At 32.8% G+C, this 19,853-nt stretch overlaps 1 protein-coding gene across 1 annotated transcript in view; it reads right to left on the reverse strand.

The window, feature by feature from the left end:
- LOC142230279 (uncharacterized) overlaps positions 1–9,603 on the reverse strand; it is a 70,230-nt gene extending 60,627 nt beyond the window's left edge. The window contains exon 1 of the mRNA XM_075300929.1: positions 9,026–9,603. The gene's annotated coding sequence lies outside the window, so the exon portion shown is untranslated. The remainder of the gene's footprint in view (positions 1–9,025) is intronic.
- Between the last annotated feature and the right edge of the window lie 10,250 nt (positions 9,604–19,853).

The raw sequence follows: 19,853 nt of genomic DNA on the forward strand, positions 1-19,853 counted from the left end.
CTCTTAGAGGCTCCGAAAACCAAATCGGGGGATCGGTTTACATGGGGGCTATATATAATTATGGACCGATGTGAACCAATTTTTGCATGGTTGTTAGAGACCATATACATCATGTTCCAAATTTCATCCGGATGAAATTTGCTTCTCTTAGAGGGTCTGCAAGCCAAATTCGGGGGTCCGTTTATATGGGGGCTATACGTAAAAGTGGACCGATATGGTCCATTTGCAATACCATCTGACCTACATCAATAACAACTGTTTGTGCCAGAATATATATACTTTATGGGGTCTTACAGCAAATTTCGATGTGATATACAAAGTTAATATACCCCCATCCTATGGTGGAGGGTATAAAAAGAAGCGTTGCCTTATTTCATTTATGAACAAAGTTCTGCGAGATAAAATGTTGCCAGTTTTCTGTACTCAAGCGAGTACAATGGCAGGGAATGGGTTAAAATACATAATTTTCAACTCACTATTTGTCATGTTTTTCCCTTTACTTTTGTCTTTAAAACATAAACTTTTTTGAAGCTTAACAATTGTATATTCTTTTTGGGCAATTTTGCATTATATTTATTTATTTATATATTTACAATCACAATGAATTATGAAAAGAAACTGGAAATATGGGTGCTAACAACATAGGTTTTCGACCTGTTTGCATTAAATTTGTAGAATATTCTATAGGGGAGTTTTTCCTAAATGATTTTATAATTCATTTGAGGTATTTTTCATATTTTTTTCCCTATAAAAGTCCAAGGCCATCATTGCGATGCTTTGATGAAGCGTACAAAAATAATTGTTCAAAGAACAAATTCAATTAAAATTTCCATCTGAGTTGTAAGGTGTAAAAATATATATTCACAACAATTTTAATTTAACATTAAGAAGAATAAACCGTTTTTTATATCAAATGTTTAGATAAAAATTTTAATTGCTGTTACGCCTAAATAATGTAAAAATTAAGATTTAATTAAATGCCATATTTAGAGACATCATTTATAAATCTCTTTAAAATTATAAAACAAAAAACTTGCATCTTCAAATTAATTTGAAAAAAAATGTGGTGGCTACTGTGGTTATTCTATGCGTGACATAGATTTATCTATCAAATGATCTTTAAACTGGACGTGGCAAACATTTAACATTTCAATAATAAGAAAAACAACACTTTATGCTGTTGGACTTTAAATTTGCCTATTCGAATATCAATGTGAGCCAAAGTAGAATTTAGTCACACAATTATCATACTCATATACATAATTATATTACGATTAGCTTGATAGTTCTTTGAATTATTTAATTATAACGTACTTACGAACATAGTTCATACGTAAATCTTTTGTTTTAGTTAAAAAGGAAGTAGAGTAAGAAATTAGATGTATCCATTAATCTATAGGTCAAATTTATTTTTTTTTATAATAGTTCCAAATCTAATTAAGCAAGGGAATAATTTTTATAAAAAAAAAAAAAAAGTTATACCAAACTTATTAGTAAGAACATAGAGAAATCAGTAATTCAATAATTAAAACGTTTGTTAGTTTGGATACCAACAATTTAACGAAAATTCCATAAATCGCCATGTCTCTTTTAGTTTTGCCTATTTCCTTTCCTCCTTAAGAGATAAAAATACCTATTTTAAAGTCAAATCACCTAACTCTAAAAGAAAAATACGCATTCAAGGAAAAATTGATCAAATTTTGTTCAAGGAAACCAAAATTTGTACCAGAAAATTGCTTTTACTATTCTATGCAAAAACTACATTCGTATATTAAGGACATGAACTCTTTGTGACTACACGGACGAAAAATACTGTTTTTCATATGTTTGGGTATAAACATTATATGTTTGGAACTCAAATTTTTTAACACAATATTTTTAAATGCAAACATATAATGTTCATAAATTAGCATAACATGTTTGGGACATATATGTTAATATGTTAGAACATATTATGTTTAGGACATAAACCGTTTGTAAATATAATATGCTTAGATGCAAACATATATTAATTTAGAAATAGCCTATAAACATATATGTGTTTACAAAGAGAGGCTAGAGAGTATGCTGTAAGTAAAATTATGGAAGTAACCAGTTGGCGCCTTAAAATTATATCCACACACAGAAAATTTCGTTAAATTTAATAATAGGTTGGAACAATACAAACAATATTTTGTTTGGACCAATCCTGAAAATAACAGGTTGGTTGATAAGTCCCCGGTCTGACACATAGATGGCGTCGCTAGCATTAAATGCATATTATTTATATATAGTACCAACCTTCAAATGATTCGTGTCAAAACTTGACGTCTGTAAGTCAATTAGTTTGTGGGATAGAGCGTCTTTTGTGAAGCAATTTATGTTATTGTAAAAAATGAAAAAAAAGGAATTTCGTGTTTTGATAAAATACTGTTTTCTGAAGGGGAAAAAACGGTGGAAGCAAAAACTTGGCTTGATAATGAGTTTCCGGACTCTGCCCCAGCTGTTAACTCGTAATACACCCGAGTTTTTCCGTCGATATGTGACAATGGATGAAACATGGCTCCATCACTACACTCCTGAGACCAATCGACAGTCGGCTGAGTGGACAGCGACCGGTGAACCGTCTCCGAAGCGTGGAAAGACTCAAAAGTCCGCTGGCAAAGTAATGGCCTCTGTTTTTTGGAGTGCGCATGGAATAATTTTTATCGAGAAGGGAAAAACCATCAACAGTGACTATTATATGGCGTTATTGGAGCGTTTGAAGGTCGACATCGTGGCAAAACGGCCCCATATGAAGAAGAAAAAAGTGTCCACCAAGACAACGCACCGTGCCACAAGTCATTGAGAACGATGGCAAAAATTCATGAATTGGGCTTCGAATTGCTTCCCACCCACCGTATTCTCCAGATCTGGCCCCAACGACTTTTTCTTGTTCTCAGACATCAAAAGGATGCTCGCAGGGGAAAAATTTGGCTGCAATGAAGAGTGGTCGCCGAAACTGAGGCCTATTTTGAGGCAAAACCGAAGGAGTACTACCAAAATGGTATCAAAAAATTGGAAGGTCGTTATAATCGTTGTATCGCTCTTGAAGGGAACTATGTTGAATTATAAAAAAAAGAATTTTGACAAAAAAATGTGTTTTTCTTTGTTAGACCGGGGACTTATCAGCCAACCTGTTATATATGCTTGAAGCAAAATGTGTTTGGGATATATGTTACAGAAGCGATTTTTTTTTTTTGAGGGTGTACTTCAAAGTACTAGGGCGGTTCAGAAACTTCTTACCCTATCAATGAAAGAGAGTTAGTTTTTCAAAAATATTTTTATTTTTCAATATAATCTCCTGAAACTTCAATACACTTAGTCCAACGCTTTTCTAGCAATTATATCCCTTGATTAAAAAAGTTTTTCTCAAGGTCTTCAAAATAGTGGTTTACAACTGTAATTGCATCTTCATTTGGGGTAAAACGCTTGCCAGCAAGGAATTTTTTTAGATTAGGGAACAAGTAAAAGTCACTGGGAGCTAAATCAGGAGAATAAGGTGAGTGGTTAAGCAACTCGTACATTAATTCGTTGATTTTAGCAATTGTTAAAACAATCTTGTGCGCTGGTGCGTTGTTTTGAGGAAAAATTATTTTTTTGTGTTGTAAGCCAGGACGTTTTTTTCGAATTTGTACATTTAAGTGATCCAAAAGTTTGCAATAGTATTCTGAATTTATTGTTTTACCCTTTTGCAAATAGTCAATCAATAAAAGTCCCAAAAAACCGTTGCCATAACCTTACCAGCCGATTGAAGTGTTTTTGCCTTCTTTGGGACACTTCCTCCAGCTTCAGTGCATTGGTTGGATTGTTCTTTTGTCTCTGGAGCATAGTGGTGGATCCATGTCTAATCAACACTTATAAAACGACGCTTAAAATCCATTTTATTTCGCTTAAAACGGTCCAAAAAAGCTTGAGAAATGTTCATTCTTATGCGTTTTTGATCGACTGTTAACAAATGCGGCACCCATCTTGAGATACCCAAGATATTAGCAATTTCACGCACTTTTATTCGCACTTTGGCTACCATTTGTGTTGTTGTTGCTGTTTTTAGACGTCCACTACGTGGTTCATCTTCGAATGCTTGTACGACCATGTTTAAATTCAGCAACCCAATTTATTACTGTTGCATACACGGATGAAAAATACTGTTTTTCATATGTTTGGCTATAAACATTATATGTTTGGAACACAAATTTTTAAACACAATATTTTTGAGTGCAAGCATATAATGTTCATAAACTAGCATAACATGTTTGGGACATATATGTTAATATGTTAGAACATATTATGTTTGGGACATAAAATGTTTGTAAATATAATATGCTTGGATGCAAACATATATTAATTTAGAAATAGCCTATAAACATATATGTGTTTAGTAGCTTGGAGCGCTATTTCACAGGGAGCGATATTGAATTAAGTTGGTGGTTGTTGCTTGTTATTACAAAATTAACATTTTATTTTTCCTTGGGCAATTGATCAGCTACTTCTTTGATCCTTACAAACTGTGTGGTCCGCTGTTCGAATCCCCGTCCGGCAAAAGGTAAAATTAAAATAAAAAAAAATCATAAAATTGAATAATTTCTTCTACAATGTTTGTATTACAGAAAAAGGTGCTAAGAACTAAAAAATCTCGTGGAAGTGAGAAAGATGTGGGGGAATATACAATTAGGCAGAAACAAAATTTTGAGCATTCAGATCGAAAACCTATGTTGTTAGCACCTATATTACCTGTTTATTTTCATAATTCATTATGATTGTAAATATATAAATAAATAAATAAAATTTTGAGCACAATATTATTTGGGAGAATTTTTTTTAAGCATATAATATTTTTGGGTGCAAAATGCTTCCAAACATATTATATGTTCACATAATAACATATTGTTTTTTGGAAGACAACATTATTGAATTTGGATACAAAAATACAAAATGTTTGGAACTTAGACTACCCAAACATATATTGTTTAGACCAATATGCTTTCAAACATATTATATATTGGAAGAGATCAAACATATAAATGTTTGGGCAATACCCAAAAATGTATATGCTTGAAGCAAAATATGTTTGGGAGTATATGTTACAGAAGCGATTTTTTGTGAGGGTGTATGAAGGACCACTTTCACCTAACACATTCACTATATCATTATGAATTTCTTGTCCCGATAAACGTTTTTTATGTAAATATTTAATGACAGCACGCATTTCAATTTTTCCATTGTAATTTTTTTTTTTTGTTTGTACCGCTCTTTTTGTGCTAGGCTAAGAAGTTTCCGAACTGCCCTCGTAAACAATGTTTTCTTAATTTCAAACAAACTCTAAATCAAGGATGCAAAATCCACCAAATAATGATAAATCAAACACGTTGTTCTTTATTTTAAAGAACATTTGCGGAATTTTAATTAAAAATATTTTTAAAGCAAAGATTTTGTATATGATATTAAGTATCCTAAAATATTAATTGCATAATATTTCGTATTAATTCAATAGTTTTTTTTTCAATACGGTTGCGGTGAAAGTGTTACATGGTCTTCTTCTTCCAAGATATTGATCATTAGTTTATCATTAGTTTGTTGTATAGTGTTATCAGCACTATCACAAAAATTGCTTAGCGCCATAATTTAACACTATTTAATATTCAGCTACAACAAAGTATTATGCAAATTATCACCACATTGACACATTCACTTGAAAATTGTAATTATCACAATTGCTTGAGATTGACTATGAAATCATAACTAGATTTTAATATATTTTGCACAATGATAGCAGATTCAATCGCATAAGTTAAACTGCTACATGCCATTGATATCCTTGACTTGACAAAGCAAACACATTCAAATAAAATTGTTGTAATTATTACTATTTTCAAAAAAGGTGATACTGATCGAATATAAAAAAGATAATTACAGAAAGAGTAAATATTTCAATTAGTTTATTGAAGTCATTATATATGCTATAATTCTTTTAGAAAAAAGGTCATCCTCCCTGCAAAATAAAAATACATATAACTATATCAACTATAAAAAACGAAATTAGTTCAATGAAATATATGCAGAAAAAACACAAAACAATTACTATGACAAAAGTCCTAATATAATTTGTTTATATACTCAATTCAACTATAAACTGCAATAGCTTTAATGCATGGATCATAATTATTATAGTCTATGTTTTTTTTGTGAATATAGTAAATTATGGTGATTAACTATAAAGCAATATATAACGACAATCACGTAAGGTCAAAGCGATAAACATTGCAATTTTAGATATGTGAACAATTATGAAAATAATTTTATTGATCTATCATAGACGAACTCTATAATGTTGAGGTCAGTAACAAAAACTTTTTTAACTGTTGTTGGGTAAAAACGTTACATCCAACTCCAATGGCCAAGGTTTTTTTTAATCACATAGATAGATTTATATTAGAGATAGATTTAATGCAATAGTAGAAAGTCCGAAAAAACATCACTTTTTTCTTATCTATTAAGCAAATATTTAAGCAAAGAATTACTTACAAATATACTTGTAGACAATAGAAATCATTATTCGAATTCATACTTTTCATAAAAATTTGATTGTAGAAAAAATCAAAAAATCTCGTTTACCCCCATTTTGATGAACTTGTTACGTTAGCTAACGAACTTTTAATCCGTACTAGGGACATATCTGTCATATCGCCTATATATTCCATGTGCCAGTTAAATAAGGACTTAACTGTTGAAAGTTTTTCAGTTACAGTTAACCGAAGAGAAATGTTTCCAATTTACATATTGTTTGCTGACAGTTAAAGCCTAACGGAACTACATGCAAATGCCCGTTATAGTTTTAAAATATTGTTATTACAAAAAACAGAAAAAATATCTTCAAAACATTTCCAATAAAACAACTGATTGAAAATGACAATGTAATTAATTAAAACAAGTATATACAGTAGTAAGTTCAGCCGGGCCGAATCTTAAATACCCACCACCATGAATCAAATATAATAGTTTCCTTTGAAAATGTCAGGGGGGTTTGATGACAGATATTTTCCCAAGCAGATCAGTTCAACCAGTACGCTTCCCACAGATAAATGTAAAGATTTTACCTATGAAGACTAGATCTGATTTTATAAGAACCATTTTTGTTTGAGTTTTAGAGGAATCATAAACATCCCTTGTAAGTGTACAAGAAAATGATGATTGAATGATGAATTTTTAATGGATTCTAACGCTTGTTGGAAACGTTTGACCTCAAATATTTTCAAAAATTCACAATTTTTTCAGATTGGATTCAGCATATTTTTCGACAAAATTTAAATGGTTTGTACCATTTATGAATTCTTACTCTTTTTTTAATCTATTTGAAACAAAAAAAGTTAAAATTACCCATTAAAAGTATGACAAAACCAAGTTATAAAAAATTGAATTAAAATAACTTCATGGGTAGTTAAAATAAAGAACATCATTGGGAGTGCATCTTCGGGAAGTGCTTTTAAAGTTGTGCCTTGGAAGAACTTCCAAATTTTTTTGCTGGGTTGTTATGGGTCTAAAATGGCAGTATATTTTCAATTTGTGGCAAATCGGATAAAAACTACAATTTCTAGAAACCCTAGGAGTTAAATCGGGAGTTCGGTGTAATAGGGGCTATACCAAAACATGGAAGAATACACACAGTATTCAGCACGAAAAAGACTGTTTTTCATATGTTTGGGTGTAAAAATTATATGTTTGGAACTCAAATTTTTTAACACAATATTTTTAAGTGCAAGCATATAATGTTCATAAACTAGCATAACATATTTGGGACATATATGTTATTATGTTAGAACATATAATGATGTTTGGGACATAAAATGTTTGTAAATATAAATGTTTGTAAATATATAAAATGTTTGTAAATATATACTTAGATGCAAACATATATTAATTTGAAAATAGCCTATAAACATATATGCCATAGATATGACATATATGGTATATGCACATTTATCTTTACGAAAATGTGTCTACCAGAACCAAGGCCTCAGTCTATACAACTCAACCTTTCCGTCTGGGCATTTATTAGCTAGCCGAACTTGAAAGGTTACAATAATCTCATACCTGTATGAAATTCGGACTTTTAGTTGAAAAAAGTCGAAAAGTTGATGTTTTTTATTATACGTTTTTATGTTTTTGTATCACAAATTATTTTTTTATTGCGAATATAAACATTTTGATAAAAGTTTGCAATTTTCGAAGAAATTAAAACAAAAACCTCTAACAAAAAAAAGAAAAACGTTTTGTGTACACATTTTTCTTCATTCCGTGTAAATACTCTAAAAGTCCAAATGGTCAAAAAGGCAACACACCGACCCCTGTAAAAGTCGATAAGTTGTCTTTTCCCAAATTTAAACAAGTTACATAGTTGAAAGGTGTACTTTACGAGCTACTGAAAAGACGAAATCTGGAAAATCAACGAAAGACGAACTTTCTCAAAATGTTTAAAAAATAGGGACAATTTTTATGAATAATAAAGTCGCTTTTTCCAACTTTTGAAAAAATCGAAAATCGTATTTACTATTCTGATTACAATCCTTAGTCTTAGATGCGTCATAATTATTTGGTGTTAAAAATTTATTTTGATTTTTTTTTTGCGATGGCTACTCTGGAATTTTTAAGTGACATTGGTTCAGCAATGTATATACGGGTTTCAAAAATAATAGATAAACAAATAAATTTTTGGGCACAGAACTGAATTGGAATACCTTCAGAACTGAGAAAACGACCCACATTTAATAATAGAACAAATAATTATCATTGAACAATTTTTACATAGGTAACAAAAGACTTAAGACACAAACAGCAAAACGAAAAATTTTGCCATTTCATACAATTTAATCACATCATAGCAAAGCGAGGAGAATGGTAAGTTCTTTAATATTTATTATACACAATGTGATAAATTCTATTTAAAATAATTATTACTTGAATAAATATTAAATTTTCAAAATGTCAACTAACATTTATCATAACTTACCTTTGATTTTAGTTTTACTTTTTTATAGTTTTATTTCATTAAAACGAAGCCGGATTAAGGCATATAAAACACACACACTTTTACACTCACATATATTTTATTTTAATTAAATATTGCCAAATTTTTTTATTTATACTACACACAAAAGACAAAAAAATTTTGCAAAACCTTTGGCTAAAGCCCAAAAACTTTTTTCATAGCGAAACTAATTCAACAACAAACGACCACAGTTACAAATTACTCTAAATACAACGAGAGTGGGAGAGGAAAAAACTCTATACAAATACTTGTTTTTTTTTTTTGTACTCTATTTTGTGGAAGTAAAGCTGGAAGTAGTAACTGACAAATGACGACAGGTGGTAATGATTTGATAATTTATAATAAACACAATTTATTTTTTCGTGTGATTTGAAAGATTTGGATTAAATGTAAGGCATAGACTATGATTTATGACGGATTTAGATTTGAACAAAAACACTTTTTTTTGTATAAATTGCGGTTTCGTGTGGAACAAAGGTTTTATGAAAATTTTATTATTATATTTATATATTTTTTATTGTTCAGTTCCCCAAAAATTGTTCGCTCTTTTGTTTATAGTACATATCTTATGAAAGATCCACGCGTAACTGACACTTACAAAAATGTGAAATTGTTTTCTTACTCTTTTTTTTTTCTTTCTCTTTGCGCAATTTTCAAGGCATATACTGCGCATGTGTTCAATTCGTATATAAAAGAGTGTGTCTCAGTTAAAAGAAAAGGCAGTAGAGGGGGGACGAAACAGGGTGTGTCTTTGTTAGTTTCACTTGGGTGCCAAGAAATTGGACAAGAAAAAAACCAAGATACAAAGAAATGAAATGAAACGAAAAGTGATTTTAACAATGAAAGCAACCATATACATCCGCTTTTACAAACTAAAAGAAGTAGAAAAAATATATCGACTGGTATTCACACATTTTCAGGTCAATAAACGAATATGAAAAACTCAAAGCAAAGATGAACTATAATGACTTCATATGAAATTTAAGTTTTGGTTAAATCTTATAGCATTTTCTGATTTCAAATTAAATGCAACCTTTTTTATATCAATTAAAACTTTCTACAGTTCAAATTAAACCTTGTGGAATGCATTCACATTTAAATTAGAATGTTTCGTGTACAAAATTAAAAAACAAAAATCTTAACCTTAAAGGGCAAATGGATTATTGTAATGATGGTAGTTTTTCCAGATAAAATAAACAGTTCCAAACAATAATGAGGAACATATGTATATTTTCTTAAAAATAAGTCTGATTTCCTGTGAAGCATGTCACTATAAAAATACCAACTAATTTCCAAACATTGGATGGATACTGCAAGTTTCTAACTAAACTATACTCTAAATGCCGAGATACTAAATAGTAAATATTTTTCGACAATTTCTATTCTTATTAAAGAAAATTTTCTATTTTGAAGGAAAAAAAGAGTTAGAAATTGCCAAGCTAACTTTAGCGTCATATAAAGTTCAAGATCGACGTATGTTTTGTAAAATTTACAAATTTTAGAAAAATCTTAACTATTTTCTGGGAAATTTGAATTTATTAAAATTGTTTTGTTCTTGTCAGTAAAACTTTTTTCTCTTTTTCAATTCAATTAACAAAATTCCAATATTTTCTGAAAAGGAAAATGTTGGAGAAATTTTAATTTAAAACAAGTATATACGGCCGTAAGTTCGGCCAGACGGAAGCTTATATACCCTCCACCATGGATTGCGCAGAAACTTCTACTGAAGACTGTCATCCACAATCGAATTACTTGGGTTGCGGTAACACTTGCCGATAGCAAGGTATCTTAAAACTTCCTAACACCGTAATATATACCACATAGTCCATACGTGCTATATATTAAACTAAAAAAAGCTGATTAAATACGTATATAATTAAGTTTAAAGTTTCTATAGAAATACAATTTTGACAAAATAAAATTTTGACAACATTTTCTATTGAAGTAAAATTTGGAAAAAATTTTCTATAGAAATAAAATTTGGAAAAAAATTCTATATATATAAAATTTTGATAAAATTTTCTATAGAAATAAAATTTTGACAAAATTTTCTATAGAAATAAAATTTTGACAAAATTTTCTATAGAAATAAAATTTTGACAAAATTTTCTATAAAAATAACATCTTGACAATGTTTTCTATAAAAATAAAATTTTGGTAGATTATTTTTGGCTCTAGTGGCAACCATGATTATTAACCGATATGGACCAATTTTTGTGTGATTGAGGATCGCCTATATATAACTATAGACCAACATGGACCAATTTTGGCATGGTTATTAGCGGCGTTATACTAACACCATGTTGCAAATTTATATACGGTTTATATGGGGGCTATATATAATTATTGACCGATATGGACCAATTCATCCGTGTTTGTTAGAGACCATATTCTAAGACCATGTTTCAAATTTCAACCGGATCGGATGAATTTAGCTCCTCCAAGAGGCTCCGGAGGACAAATCTGGGGATCGACTTATATGGGGCTAAATATAATTATGGATCAATTTTTGCATGGTCATTAGAGAACATATACCAACACCATGTACCAAATTTCAGCCGGATCGGATGAAATTTGGTTCTCTTAGAGGCTCCGCAAGCCAAATCGGGGAATCGGTTTATATGGGGGCTATATGAAATTATGGACCCATATGGACCAATTCTTGCATGGTTGTTAGAGACCATATACTAACACCACGTATCAAATTTCAACCGGATCGGATGAATTTTGCTCCTCTAAGAGGCTCCGGAGGTAAAATCTGGGAATCGGCTTATATGGGGGCTATATATAATTATGGACCGATATGGACCAATTTTGGCATGGTTGTTAGAGACAATATGGTAACACCACGTACCAAATTTCAGTCGGATCGGATGACTTTTGCTCCTCTAAGAGGCTCCGGAGGTTAAATCTGGGGATTGGTTTATATGGGGGCTATATATAATTATGGGTCGATGTGGACCAATTTTTGCATGGTCATTAGAGAACATATACCAACACCATGTACCAAATTTCAGCCGGATCGGATGAAATTTGCTTCTGTTAGAGGCTCCGCAGGCCAAATCGGGGAATCAGTTTATAAGGGGGCTATATGTAATTATGGACCGATATGGACCACTTTTTGCATGGTTGTTAGAGACCATATACTAACACCATGTAAAAAATTTCAGTCGGATCGGATGAAATTTGGTTCTCTTAAAGGTTCCGCAAGCCAAATCGGGGGATCGGTTTATATGGGGGCTATATGTAATTATGGACCGATATGGACCAATTTTTGCATGATTGTTAGAGACAATATACTAACACCATGTACCAAATTTCAGCCGGATCGGATGAAATTTGCTTCTCTTAGAGCAATCGCAAGCCAAATTTGGGGGTCCGTTTATATGGGGGCTATACGTAAAAGTGGACCGATATGGACCAATTTTTGCATGGTTGTTAGAAACCATATACTAACACCATGTACCAAATTTCAGCCGGATCGGATGAAACTTGCTTCTTTTAGAGCAATCGCAAGCCATATTTGGGGGTCCGTTTATATGGGGGCTATACGTAAAAGTGGACCGATATGGCCCATTTGCAATACCATCCGACCCACATCAATAAAGGGTGATACGGTCGAAATTTGGTCAAGGGAAAACGCGTGTAAATCGGTGAAATCGTTTATTTAAAAAATCAAATTAAATTTCTTTTTCAAAATCAATTAACTTGGGAACCACCTGCACGTTGTTGGCGGCGTACCACTCCATGGCCTTTTTACCGTAATGGCAAGATGCCAAATCCGGCCAAAACAGTACGGAACAACCATGTTTCTTCAGGAAAGGCAGCAGACGTTTATTCAAATACTCTTTCACGTAAATTTCTTGGTTGACAGTCCCGGAAGCTATGAAAATGCTGCTTTTCAAGCCACAGGTACAGATGGCTTCCCAAACCAGATATTTCTTTGCGAACTTTGACAGTTTTATGTGCTTGAAAATATCTGCTACCTTTCCCCTTCCTTTTGCCGTATAAAACTCCTGTCCCGGAAGCTGCTTGTAGTCGGCTTTGACGTAAATAGGTTTCGTCGTCCATTACCACGCAGTCAAACTTCGTCAGCATCGTCGTGTACAGCCTCCGGGATCGCGCTTTGGCCGTCGTATTTTGTTTATCATCGCGATTTGGAGTCACTACCTTCTTGTAAGTCGATATTCCGGCTCGTTTTTTTGGCTCGATGCACGGTTGTAGACGATACACCCAGCTTATTTGCGGCATCTCGGAGAGAGTGGTTAGGGTTTCGCTTGAAACTATCGGCAACTCTCTTTGTCGTCTCAGCGGCTTCCGGTTTTCGATTTCCCCCCGATCCAGACTTCCTGGCTGTCGACAAACGTTCCCCAAACACTTTAATTACATTTGTAACGGTTGATTTGGCAACTTTTAGCGATTTTGCCAGCTTTGCGTGCGAGTAGCTCGGATTTTCGCGATGCGCGAGCAAAATTTTGATACGCTGCTCTTTGCTTGCTTGGACGGCATTTTGACAACTGAAGAGCGAATTCCAAAATGAAAATAGGAGCAACATTCTACACACACACACACCTTCAAAATGAGGGGTGTTCAGGTTATTTAAATGCAAAATTGAAAGAAATACGTCAAGTTTATATTGACCAAATTTTGACCGTATCACCCTTTAAATCGATTCTAGCAAAATTGCGTATTTTTGAAAATATTTGAGATCTAACATTTCAGCCAAGAATTAGAATGCATAAAAAATTATAAAAAATATTTATTTGGCAAAACATTACAAAATTATTTAATTCACATCCAAAATACTGAATTAAAAAGTGATACCAATTCAGTTCAACAGCTGTTGAAATGGTGGACATCCGTCCTATGACAGGGCCATGTTAAATTCGCTCCTGCGCCAATTTTTCACCACTACCAGATCCAAAAAGAACATTTTCAGTTCATTTTTGGCGGCGCTTTTTTTGCTGGGTTACATCGACTTACTAGATGAAAGATTAATGATACCTATCATTAAATATTAATAACGAGGCATGGAAAGAAACTCTTCATGGTACCATATATTTCAATCTTTTCCTTTAAGATGTCTCATTTCGCTACTGTCATATCAAATATCTTTTATGTCAAAACACTTAAATTTATTACGTTTCCCTTGTATTGCATATTTCAACACCATAGTGGCACGCAAAATATTTTGATAGTTGTGGATGATTACATATTTGCGTTATAAATGTTATATTTACCCCTATTTTCATGAAGCTCCGTTAGTGCTACGTTAGCTAATTAACTTTTAAACCGTACTATGTACATATCTGTTATCTTGCCTATATATTCCATATGCCAGCTAGGAACTTAACTGCTAGAAATTGTTCATTAAAGTTAATCGGAGAGAAGATATTTCGATTTTACTTTCTGTTAACTGGGAGTTAAAGTCTAACGGAGATACATGAAAATGGCCGTTAGTAAAATGAAAAAAAAAATACATCATAAAAATATGAAGAAAAAAAATTAGTGTCAATAAATTTTATTTAATTGATTTCAAAAAATCGGAGGGAATCAAATGTAATAAATGGAAAATATATAATATTAGTTTTTGTGATTTATGCCGCAGTTTTATTATTTATAAATATAATACAATAAAAACGTCATATTTCTAATAGCCAAAGCAAATTAGCGAATATAAATTTGCACACACTTGATAGCAGATGGGTCAATTTTAAACTCAGCAATATTATCAAAAATTCAGTAATTAATTAATTAAACCAAATTTGGAAATTTAAAACAATGAGTACTATTTCAACTAATCATATCCTGATAGTAGTCATATATTTGCATAATAAATTATGTATTAGCACTTTTGGGACTAACCGACTTAATGCAATGACAAAAACTATTGTGTATGGGAACATTTATTTAGTATGGCATAAACAATTAAGTTTTTTTTTGCAATCAATCATCTTCGTTATTCTTACATATACACTTAGCCAGTATTACCTTGTACTCATAGAAAATTTGCAAAATAACAATGAAAAAGCTTAGTCAAACTTTAAATAACATCGGTAATTGATTTATTAAAAAAACGTGTAAACTTAACAAGGGCATTGTGACCGCGAATAGAAATATGTGTGGGAAAACAAAAGACTTAAGAGACAAACTTTAACACTTCCCTAACAAATTAATGAACTGCAGTGTTCTATGATTGACGGTAAATTTTCTGTAAACTAATGACTTATATTAAATGAGAAAATTACTTTATTGGCATGTACACTAGAGGTCAAATGGCAATAGGCAAACTAAATTTTAGACAAAAAAAAGTTTGTTTCTCATTTGCTTTTAGTTGTAAGGAACTTTATTTGGTAGAAAAGTATATACATTTTGTAATAAACGTTTATTCTTTGACAGAATGTAAAAACAATTTCATAAAGGCTAACTCAAAAAAAAAACAAGTATATACGGCCGTAAGTTCGGCCAGGCCGAAGCTTATGTACCCTCCATCATGGATTGCGTAGAAACTTCATCTAAACACTGCCATCCACAATCGAATTACTTAAGTTGCGGTAACGCTTGCCGATGGCAAGGTATCTTAAAACCTCCTAACACCATCTTCTAAATTGTATGTAAGTCCATACGTGGTATATATTAAATCAAAAAAGATCGATGCAATACGTATATAATTCAGTTTGACAAAGTAGACATCAAATTTTGACAAAATTTTCTACAGAAATAAAATTTTAACAAAATTTTCTATAGAAATAAAATTTTCACAAAATTTTCTATAGAAATAAAAATTTAGACAAAATTTTCTATAGAAAGAAAATTTTGACAAAAATTTCTACAGAAATGAAATTTTAACAAAATTTTCTATAGAAATAAACTTTTGACAAAATTTTCTATAGAAATAAAATCTTGTTAAATTATTTTTGGCTCGAGTGGCAACCATGATTATGAACCGAATAAAATTTGAACAAAATTTTCGATAGAAATAAAATGTTGACAAAATTTTCTATAGAAATAAAATTTTGACAATGATAAAAATTTTATTATGAACCGAATAAAATTTTAACAAAATTTTCTCTAGAAATAAAATCTTGACAGAATTTTCTATAGAAATAAAATTTTGACAAAATTTTCTATAGAAATAAAATTTTGGTAGATTATTTTTGGATCTAGTGGCAACCATGATTATGAACCGATATGGACCAATTTTTGTGTGATTGGACCAATTTTGGTATGGTTGTTAGCGACCGGATCCGGAGGTCAAATCTGGAGAATGTTTTATATGGGGGCTATATATAATTATGGACCGATATGGACCAATTCTGGCACGGTTGTTAAAGATCATATACTAACACCATGTTCCAAATTACAACCGGATTGGATGAAATTTGCTTCTCTTGGAGACTTCGCAAGCCAAATCTGGGGATCGGTTTATACGGGGGCTATATATAATTATGAACCGATGTGGACCAATTTTTGCATGGTTGTTAGAGACCATATACCAACATCATGTACCAAATTTCAGCCGTATCGGATGAAGTATGCTTCTCTTAGAGGCTCCACAAACCAAATCCGGGGATCGGTTTATATGGGGGCTATATATAATTATGGACCGATGTGAACCAATTTTTGCATGATTGTAAGAGACCATATACCAACACCATGTACCAAATTTCAGCCGGATCGGATGAAATATGCTTCTCTTAGAGGCTCCACAAACCAAATCTGTGGATCGGTTTATATGGGGGCTATATATAATTAAGGACCGATATGGACCAATTTTTGCATTGTTGTTAGAGACCATATACCAACATCATGTACCAAATTTCAGCCGTATCGGATGAAATATGCTTCTCTTAGAGGCTCCACAAACCAAATCTGGGGATCGGTTTATATGGGGGCTATATATAATTATGGACCGATGTGGACCAATTTTTGCATGATTGTTAGAGACCATATACCAACACCATGTACTAAATTTCAGCCGGATCGGATGAAATATGCTTCTCTTAGAGGCTCCACAAACCAAATCTGGGGATCGGTTTATATGGGGGCTATATATAATTAAGGACCGATATGGACCAATTTTTGCATGGTTGTTAGAGACCATATACCAACACCATATACCAAATTTCAGCCGGATCGGATGAAAAATGCTTCTGTTAGAGGCTCCACAAGCCAAATCTGAGGGTCCCTTTATATGGGAGCTATACGTAAAAGTGGACCGATATGGCCCATTTTCAATACCATCGGACCTACATCGATAACAACTACTTGTGCCAAGTTTCAAGTCGATAGCTTGTTTCGTTCGGAAGTTAGCGTGATTTCAACAGACGGACGGACGGACGGACGGACATGCTTAGATCGACTCAGAATTTCACCACGACCCAGAATATATATACTTTATGGGGTCTTAGAGCAATATTTCGATGTGTTACAAACGGAATGACAAAGTTAATATACCCCCATCCTATGATGGAGGGTATAAAAATATATACAGCAGTAAGTAATCTTATGTACCCTCCACCATGGATTGCGTAGAAAATTCTACTAAAGACGGTCATCCACAATTAAATTACTTGAGTTGCGGCCGATGGCAAGGCATCTTAGAATTTCTTAACATCATCTTCTAAATTGTAAGTTAGTCCATGCGGGATATATAGTAGACAAAAGAAAGGTCGCTTAAATACGTATATGTTCAGTTCTTGACCGGTATATATAGGGAAGAAATAATTACGAACCGATATGCACTTTTGTTCGGTAATTATAGAGCCAGAATTGAAATATGGGGGTCGCTTTATATGGGGGCTACATACAATTATGAAATCGAGTTTACCAAAAATGGCAGATTTTTTACTAATTGGTTGATTGGTGAAATTCTTGATGTTTTGGAAGATTTTGCAAAATATTCCTCTCCAACTATGAAATGCTTCATAAGTTTTTTATGGAAATAGCTTTTTGACAAAATTTTCTACAGAAATAAAATTCTGACAAAATTTTCTATAGAAATAAAATGTTGACTAAATTTTGTATAGAAATTATATTTTGACTAAATTTCGTAAAGACACAGAAAAAAATTTTGACAAAATTTTCTATAGAAATATAAAATGTTGACAACATTTTCTATGGCAATAAAATTTTGGTAGATTATTTTTGGCTCGAGTGGCAATCGTTATTTTTCTGTGATTGGGAATCGGTTTATCTGGGGGCTATATATAACTATAGATCGATACGGGCCAATTTTAGCATGGTTGTTACCGGCCATACACAAGTGAAATGTACCAAGTTTCAACCGGATCGGGTGAATTTTGCTCCTTCAAGAGGTTCCGGAGGTCAAATATGGGGATCGGTTTATATGGGGACTATATAAATTTATGGGCCGATGTGGACCAATTTTTGCATAGTTGTTAGAGACTATATACCAACACCATGTTGCAAATTTCAGCCGGATCGGATGAAATTTGCTTCTCATAGAGGCTCCGCAAACCAAATCTGGGGATCGGTTTATATGGGGGCTATATATAATTATGGACCGATGTGGACCAATTTTTGCTTGGTTGTTAGAGACCATATACTAACAGTATGTACCAAATTTCAGAAGGATCGGATGAAATTTGCTACTCTTAAAGGATCCGCAAGCCAAATTTAGGGGTCCGTTTATATGGGGGCTATACGTAAAAGTGGACCGATATGGTCCATTTGCAATACCATCCGACCTACATCAACAACAGCTACTTGTGCCAAATTTCAAGACGATAGCTTGTTTCGTTCGGAAGTTAGCGTGATTTCAACAGACGGGCGGACGGACATGCTTAGATCGACTCAGAATTACAGATGTGAACGTGAGTAATATTTTTCTCACGCACGATATTGTTTGGTAGGTCTCACGCTCACGCACACTCACGAAAAGAAAACTTGTACTCACGCACGAAAATGTCGTGACTCACGAATAATTTTATGAGTAATTTACCTGAGGGACGTATCTGAAATCATGAGCAACATTAAAATCGAGAGCGTTATTAAACTCTTAACATCTTAGGTGTCACTAAAATTGCAAATGAACTTAACTTCTAAGCGTTATATGTTAGAGAGCGGGATTATTTTCGTGAGCGAAATTCGTTACTCACGCACACTCACGAAGATATTTTTTTCGTGGCTCACGCTCACGTACAACATTTTGGTTTGTTAATCACGCACACTCACGCCGTTGACATGAGCGTGACTCACAACTCACGCGTGAGTCACGCTCATGTCAACGTTCACATATAAGTTATATTTATATGGCATAGCTTGCGGCGCCCACGAGCCGATTGAACAAACTTTATTTAACAGAAACATGCACTTAGTTGGGTACCGTGGAGCAGTGGTAGCTACTAGAGGTGTGCGCGTGACACGAAACTGTCGTGACACGCGTGAATCATGTGACTCGTGAACAAAATCTGAAGAAACTTTCGTGAATGGGACTAAAAATAATATGTCGTGCGTGAGCGTGTGTGAGAAAAAAATCGGTTCGTGAATGTGCGTGAATAAGAAGAGAAAAAATCAAGATTTAATTCTTTCTGATACGATAACTGAATTCTATTTAGCTGTCGAACTATCTCCTATTTATTAATTTCGTTACCTTTCCTCTTTCCCGGTTGGAAAATGTCGTGAGTCTCTTGAATTTGTCGTGAGTCTCGTGAATTTGTCGTGAGTCACGTTAATTGTCGTGAATCGTGCGTGAGCGTGAGTCTTCAAAAGTAGTGAGCGTGCGTGAGTACCGCTTTACATTTCGTGAACGTGCCTGAGTGTGAGT

This window comes from Haematobia irritans, chromosome 3, assembly GCF_050003625.1.
Source record: "Haematobia irritans isolate KBUSLIRL chromosome 3, ASM5000362v1, whole genome shotgun sequence".
NCBI lineage: Eukaryota > Metazoa > Arthropoda > Insecta > Diptera > Muscidae > Haematobia > Haematobia irritans.